This window comes from Blennius ocellaris (genome assembly GCF_963422515.1).
Source record: "Blennius ocellaris genome assembly, chromosome: 19".
In the NCBI taxonomy this organism is placed as follows: domain Eukaryota; kingdom Metazoa; phylum Chordata; class Actinopteri; order Blenniiformes; family Blenniidae; genus Blennius; species Blennius ocellaris.
Genome location: NC_137668.1, coordinates 17,514,209 through 17,522,846, shown reverse-complemented (window position 1 = coordinate 17,522,846; position 8,638 = coordinate 17,514,209).

Below are 8,638 nucleotides of genomic sequence, written 5' to 3'. Positions count from 1 at the left end.
TTGCTGGGTATTATTAAAAAAATATATTACTTGGAAATTTTTTATATGTTTTATCCAATAAATTGATCACAGACACAAATATACTTGCAAATAAACTAAATAAGAATAATTATATAACATAATAATTTGCACAATGGTGCCTGTGTGACATCACTGAACCTCTGTGGTAAGTACTGAATATACTGATTCTGATTTCAGAGCTTTATTTCATGTTGAAATAATAACATCAACTTGTTTGCTCTCAGCTGGAGACGACAGAGGGGACACCTGACATGGGGGTGACTTCATATTGGACGGACACGGAAGGAAATGTGGTATTTGATCCAAACACACCGAAGGAAAGGATGAAGGCTTCAGTCACAGGAACGCAAACGCAGAAACCAAAAAGTAAAAAATATGAAAATTAAAGTTCTGCAAACAGTGTTTTATCCAAATTATTTATAGGACAGCTAAAAAAAAACCCATTTCATCTTGCAGATTCAGTTGCAAAGACACTTCCTGTAGAAAAGATGGAGGACCAGAGCAATGAGTTGGAAGAGGATAGACATGATGGTGATATCACAGATGCTGCTACACCAGAATCCACAATGTCAGATCCTGAGAAAACAGAAGATGCAACAGAAGATTCGACTGAACTGGAAGTTCCTGAGCAGCTTGAAGACCCTGCAGAGGAACCTGAGCCACAGGCAGAGATACAGCCTGAATAAACAGAGAACTGCATTTATTATCCAATAGGTATGCTGTGGACACAACTTAGTTTTTTCATTAACAATCATGATAGTATCGATAACAATAACTCACTGTTTTTACTGTTTGCCTTTCTGGATTTGGATGTTATCTGTGTATCATTTTGATCATACCTGTTTGAATAAAACAGCTGCTGTAATATCTGCTGATTTAATTTGTGAGTGTCTTTGCACAGTGCATTGTGTTGGAAGATTCAGGAATACAGACTGACGTAGGCTTAAAGGCTTAAAGAGGCCGAGCGCTCTCCTGCTGGAGAGAAGAACAAAGCAAACATGAGAAATTCTTGGGGTGAAACAGAGCAGAATGAATTTAAATCAACAAGTGTAAATGTTGAAGGGGTCCAGTGAAGATGACGCACTCAGAACTGCAGCTCTTTACATGCACACATATGAGTCACTTTTAGAGTTTTAATTTACCAATTGATTTGAACTTGAATCGTTTCACTGGGTCGGAGACCAATCGTCCAAATGATTTGGACGATTTGGTCGGAGGCTCGATATCTTTGTGGTCTTTTGGTGTCTCTATTGTCTTTTTTTTTGTCTGTCTGTTGTGTGTCTGTTGTTTGTTGTTGTGACGCTTCTCACTGTTATATATTTCTTTCTTTTCTCATTTGTTTTATTTTGCTTTATGATTTGGTATTGTCTGTTTGTGATATGTGTCTTTACCAATGTGATCATTTTGTGTTTCTGTGTCTGCCTCTCTCTCTGGCCAGTTTATTTGTCCTTGTTGTCATTATGGTTAATAATTTTTCTGTCACTTGTTATTTGCGTTAATTGTTTGTTTCTGGGTTATGTGGTGGTTTATTTGTGACCTTTTATTGTCGTGATTGTTCTTTGTCTTCTTGTTATCATTGTGTTGTCAGTCAGTATCTAATGTTTGTATCTGTTATCATTTTGTTTTTGTCTTCAGTGTTCTTCTATTTGTGGTAATCTTTTCTAATTTTGTGATAATTTTGTGTCTCAGTGGGAATCTCTTTTTCAATGTGAATCGGGTCTGTTTCTGGTGTTTTTGTATTTCTTTGGTATTTGTTGTTAGAAGAATTTTCACTTTAAAAATGTTAAGGTTTAAGTTTGAGTTTTACTTAAAGCCAAGACAGTACAGAGACGACTGAAGAAATATCACAATGGGGTCATTTTCTAGAGATAGGTTAATTATTTGAGCTCACATGAGTTCATACCTCAAGAACAAGGTGGGTAGATGCTTTTTAGGAAACAGGGAGTTACAAAGCCCGTTATCAGCATCGTGCCAAGACGTGGCCATAGTCAGCAGACGTTTTATTGCAGAAAGAGTCAACAATGTAATCATTACAGCTATACAAGAGAGGAGAGTTTAACTTGTTCCTGTCCGTGTAGCCCTTCAGTGTCTCTCTGTAGCCATTTTATGTTCCTCATGGTTAGTGCTGTCACCTGATAGTGAGAAAGTTGTGGGTTCAAATACAGGTCAGGGCCTTTCTGTGTAGATTGCATGGGTTGTCTCTCAAAGTCCCATTGCCCTAAAATGTCAACATACAGATGGAAAACCTCTGGTGCAATTTCTGGTTTAAATAAACTCACCCTGACAGCATGACTTTGAGGCTAGTTTCATAGCAACAAGGCAGCTATCTCTCATGACAGCATCACTGATATTTCAGTTCTGGGTCTCAGTGTTGTGTTGTGTTGGCTTCGCTTAGGAGATTAGTTAAATAATCTATGTTTTCTTTGAAATTTCTACAGTTTGCATAGTGGTTTAACAGGCTGTATTTGAGCCTCTGGCAGACGGTTTTGGCCCACAGGCCTTATGTTTGACACACCTGCTGTACAGGATTAGAAGAATTAATGCTTGTTTATGTTATTGGTTTATTTTGTGGTATTTTTGTCATTTGTGTCTCGAGGTATTTCATGCTTGTTTGGATACTATTTTTTTTTCTTATTCTTCATTGCATTCAGAACAAATTATCATCAACGATAACCCTTAAACATAAAACTCATAGATAATAGTTTTGACATGCCGTGATGAGATCTATTGTGAGTTTATCGTCTTTTAGCATTTATCTCCATATGCTCTTCAAGCAGGTCCCCTAATAATTTGCGTGAACTTCCTTCCTCGTACATCTCGGGGACAACAAGCCGCGTGTGCGAGCCGCAGGGGTCACGTGACGCGTCGGGCTTCAGCGCGCAGCTGACGAGAGACGCGACAGTGAGTCTCAGCGCAGGATCCGGCTGAGGCTGCTGCTGCAGGTAGGATGGTTTCTCCACGCTTGTTTCTTATTCATTTAGAAAAACTAAGGCAGAAATATGTGTTGAAATGTCTCGCCCTTGAGGAGCCACGTGGCTGTAAACGCGTGAGTCTCGTTTGATACCGAATGTCGCCTTTCAAGTGTTGCGGTGCAGAAAATGAATGATAAACACGGACTTTCTCTCAGTTTGTGTCTATTAAAAACGGAACACGTGCTGCTATTTAAAAGGTTACCTATATACGTTTCCGGTGAAATTAAAATCCACAGTGTTTTGTGCCTTACTGCTACGCAGCAACACTTATTGTTCAGAACAATGCTGCAGAATGATCAACAGGTGGATACCCTCCCAAACACGGTTAACATTAATCCATGCAACTGTGGTGTTGATTTCAATTATGTACTTGCCTGATCTTATTTGTCATGCACAGTAAGATTGGTAAACTGTTAAAAAACAACAACATTGTAAATAAGGTTAGACTTGCTGATTTCATTGATGTCATAATACTCTTTGATTTAATTACATATTAGTGTAAATGCCCAACATTCTGATTTTTATATTTTTTTGTCAATAAACCAAAGACACCACTGCATCATCTTGAACTCTGGCATAACTGTAACCTTACAGGAAGCCAAAGTTGGATCATCGAGTTTAGTATATAATCTGCCACAGCCTGGTGGTCAAAACAATGCTGGCGGACACAGGATCACGTTGGACCCTCAGACGTAATGAGCGGGACAAACGTGCAGAGACAGGGAAAGCTAGATTTGTTTTTAATCTTGTAAAGAGGATTAACACTTCTTAAGGTGTTGTCACCCAGCAGCAAGGAGAGAACGCCATGGATGAGAAGTGGATGGGCGTCTTGAAATACAGTGAAGAAACCCCCTTGAAACAAAGTTTCCCCCCCAAAAAAAACAACAACATCCAAACTCTGAGCCAGAAATGAGAAAAGAAGTTCAAAACATTGTAGGGCTTCATTCAAAAGGCCTTTGTTTCTCTTGTGTAACTTGTTTAAAACTGGCCACAAGATGTTGTTTACATTGGATACAGGAGCTGACAAAACAATGTACTCTGATGTTTTGTTTACTCACTTGTTCTCCAGCTCTCCTGCCTCGTGTTCTCCTTGGTTCTTTATAATCAGAGCTTGAAACAGTTTGTGATTAGTTCATTTATGGGAAATTACTGGGAACATTGTTGGTAATCTGATCTTGATTCTTTTCTGAACAACACAGAGTAGTTACAGTCATGCTCGTGTCACCAAACTAAACTGAACATCATCGCTGTGCTTCATGTCCACTCATGTTCTTAACAGAGGCTTCTGAATGAAGAGGGTTTTTTTTTTTTTTTGGTGGGATTAAAAAAAAAAAAGAGAAGAAGACAGAAACCCATGCTAAATTTAGTTGTGTGTAGGTCATGCAGATAGCGGGTCGCCTGCTCGCTGGGGAGATCTGGCTGTGCAGCGTTGCCGTCACGTCCTGATGACTATCATCCAGACTCTTCTGCTTTGTCCATTTAATGAGCACTGCACTTTCAGTCTACAACGTGCAGGACTTGGCTGAAGGGAACGCAACAGCGTGTTGCAGGAAACACTGCATCACAGTAAACATTTAATCAACTTCTGGATGGACTCGTGTGACATTTCATTCAGGTTTAAAAAAAGAAAATCAGCCAGTCAAGTACAGCCAGCAAGTCAAACTCAATCTATCATGCTTGGACATGAACATTTGTATCATAACTCATAAATTCACTTGTTCCCTTCAAGCTATTTTCAGTATTTATCAATATTTTTGAGCACAGAATGGTGGTAGCAGGGGGGCTGGTGTTAAGATGGCTTACGTAAGCACATCAGAGCTCAGGCTGGAGGGTTATGTGTTTTTTTTTTGCTTTTTTTTCTCAAAGTACTTGTGGAAAGGTCACAGGAGCTGTGGTGCATGGCACAGTCCAGCAGCCAGCTGACCGGGGACGAGGGGGTGGGGGAGAAAAAGTCTGCAGCTCAGCTTGAGTATGTTGTGGAAGTAACATGGTGCTCTCAGGGAGGTTACCTGTAAAACAACAGCAGGACCGGCGGCTCTACCTGAAGTCCCCCTGGACTCTGGTGAGTTGGCTTTTCTTTGCGATTGTCTCTTTCTCTGTGGTTGCCCTGTGATTGGCTGGTCGCCTGCCTTCGCCCGTTGCCACCCTGCGACCCCAAGTTCTATAAATGGTACAAAAGATGAATAATTTACCTAAAATTACAATTATTTTAGTTTACTTTGGTATGTATGAGTGAGAAAACGGCAAATCTTCAAACAGAGGAAGTTGTTACCAGGAACTGTTGATTCAGGTTCTTCATTTTCTTTCAGTCGAACCAACTGTGAGTATCTCTGGTCTGGTAAACCACTCCTGACCTCATAATAACTCCAGTTTATAGTGTGATCTGCAAACCACCTTCACACAGATTGTCTGCATTGTAAATGTGATGTGCATGTAAAAGTATATTTATTTAGTATCTGCTGTGATTAGCTATCACGATTATAAAGTCTAAAAGTCAGTGATATGACCTTGTTGGAAGTTCAGTTCATTAATTCCAGAGAATTGCAATATTCATGTTTTTAGTTAAAAATCCAGAATCTGTAAAAAAAAAATCTGGTCAGCTCAATGATTTTAGTATTCATACTGTAAAAGAATACTATTTTATTGGCTTTAACATGAAATTCTTAATGCATACGTTTTATTGTACCATCAAGAGTGTCACCTGATACTGAATCGGTGGTTGATAAACTGTAGAGACATGAGAAATGTTTTTTTTATCATTGTTGCTTATTCATTCTTTTTTTTTTTATTATTAATTTATCAGAAGATTGTGATAAGCACATTTTTCTTCTACTGTCAGCATGTGTTGGAGGTGAGTTGGCACAGTGGCTGCCACTTTCAGAGGCTCAATGGTGTCAGAGTCCATCCAGCTGGTATGCAGCTTTGATTCAAGCACAATAAACTGTTGTCCTGCAACACAACTCTACGCTCTCCCCGCTCTGGCCATACACACATGGAAAATCTCTCATTGTATGATGGATGTGGTTTAGAATGCTAACACATATGGACGCACACAGTGTTTTTGTCAGCATGTGTAATTACAGCTGCTGATCAAGGTGAAAGCTCATAATGACCCTCACATGGCTGCTGTTGACGTCCTGTGAGGACGAAACGAGGAGCAGTCAAGACGAGTGGTAAAAGACAAGCGGCCTCCAGACGGAGTGGTGAAAACAGTGCTGTCAGCTGAGAAAATGTTTGATAACCTAAGGGTCACCTGGAAAATGATAACCGAAAGCAGTAAGTGTCCCACCTCTTATTTAGATTTAAATAACAACATGCCAAAGACCTCCTCATCCTTTTTTTTTTTTTTTTTTATGGATTCTCAATAATAATAAAGAATCACTTTTCACTGTTTCTGTGTAACTTGTCTCGATGCATTATCTGTCTATTTTAAAGTTTGCTTGGCGACATGTTGAATTGACGGTATAAGAGGAGGACAGTAATTCCTTCTTGAGATTTTTCACTGAGAAAATTAAGTTGATCAAGGAGAATATCCCTCCCGTCTTGAGGGGTCCCCCTACTGTCACTGAGCCGGCCCCTAGCTTGTGGTCTTCCTTTAAGTCTGTGTCTCTTGCTGACATTTCAACATTGGTGACAAAAATGAAGCCATCCTCTTGCTCATCTGACATCCTCCCATCCAGGCTTTTTGGTAAAGTTTTTGAGGTAATTGGCCCCTGGGTCACCAAAATGGTGAACCTCTCGCTTTCCTCAGGCGTGTTTCCTAATGCCTTTAAACATGCCATAGTAGAGCCACTACTTAAGAAGGCAGGCTTAAACCCGACTGAGCTCAGTAATTTCAGGCCTATTTCCAAGCTCCCTTTTTTGTCCAAGATCCTTGAGAAGGTGGTCTCGGAACAGCTGTCAATATTCCTGGATCTAAACAACATGCACGAGACATTTCAGTCTGGCTTTCGTAAACATCACTCTACAGAGACGGCCCTACTGAAAGTGTCCAGCGACATCATGATGTCTGCTGACTCCGGAAAGTGCACTGTTCTTGTTCTCCTGGATCTGTCCTCAGCCTTTGACACTGTCGACCACCAGATCCTGCTGAGAAGACTGAGGGACGAAGTAGGACTGTCAGGATCAGTTCTTCAGTGGTTCACTTCTTACCTTTCTGGTCGCAGCTTCAGTGTGACAGCTAACCAGATCAGGTCTGAATCAGCAGACGTGTTATGTGGAGTCCCTCAAGGTTCTGTTTTAGGTCCGGTATTATTTTTGTTGTATTTGCTTCCGTTAGGGAAAATCATCCAGAGTTTTTGTCATGTTTCCTACCACATCTTTGCCGATGATATCCAGCTCTACTGCACTTTTAAGCCAACTGAGCTCCACAGGCTTGATTCCTTGGTCCATTGCTTAGCTGGAATCAAGCAATGGCTGAGTGAAAACACTCTGCAATTAAATATAGACAAAACAGAAACATTGGTTATAGCCCCTGACGATTTAATTCCAGGGATAACCCAGCACTTAGGTGACTTAGGCCAGTCTGTTAAACTGAGCCTAAGGAACCTTGGTGTTTTTCTTGACAAAGACATGTCACTGGTGCAACACTGTAAACAGCTGACTAGGAACTGCTTTTTCCAACTGAGGAGAATCTCCAAAGTCAGGAAAATGGTCTCACAAAATGATTTGGAGGTGATTATCCATGCGTTTGTGTCTTCGCGTTTAGACTACTGTAACAGTCTATTCTCATGTCTTAACAAGAAGGAGTTGTCTCGCCTGCAGTTAGTGCAGAACTCTGCAGCGAGAATCCTGACCCGCACAAACAGGAGGACGCACATCACTCCTGTCCTTAAAGCTCTTCATTGGCTGCCGGTGTCCTACAGGACCAATTACAAAATTCTAATTTTTACCTTTAGAGCTTTGCATGGTCAGGCTCCTTCTTATATTAGAGACCTGATCCAGCCTTACGCCCCAGCCAGGGCTCTGAGGTCTGTGGATCAAAACCTCTTGATGGTTCCGCGCACTCTGTTCAAGACCAGAGGAGACAGGTCCTTCCAGGCTGTTGCTCCTAAACTTTGGAACGATCTCCCACTCTCTCTGCGTTCTCTGGAGTCTGTTGATTCCTTTAAGGGTCAACTAAAGACCTATTTATTTCTTCGGGCTTTCGCTTAGTCATTTTAGGGATGTTATGTATATCAATGTGTTGTCTTGGCCTTTTAAATCTGTATTTGCATTTTATTCCTGTTTTATTTTATCTTTTATTTTTTACTAAAAATGTAAAGCGCTTTGTGACCTCGGTCTGAGAAAGGCGCTCTATAAATAAAGTTTTACTTACTTACTTACTTACTTTACACACGTTCGGTAGATTTCACACATAAACAGAGAAATGACAAATCACTTGACTGTTTAGCTCCTCTGTGCAGTCTGTTCATTGTTTGTAATTAAAGAGATTTGGTTGTGGGTCCCATTGGACTCTTAACTTGAAGTTGGGTACATCACAAGTTTATTGTTTCCCGACTGTTTGTTATCCTTGTGATCATTTTGATGACCGCACAGTAGATCTAAACCATCTGGCTCATAATTGACCCAGTTCGACAAACACTGACTGAGGATTTGGTTATTGGTTATAGCCCGAGTTGAAAATGATATTCCTTTTGTAATAT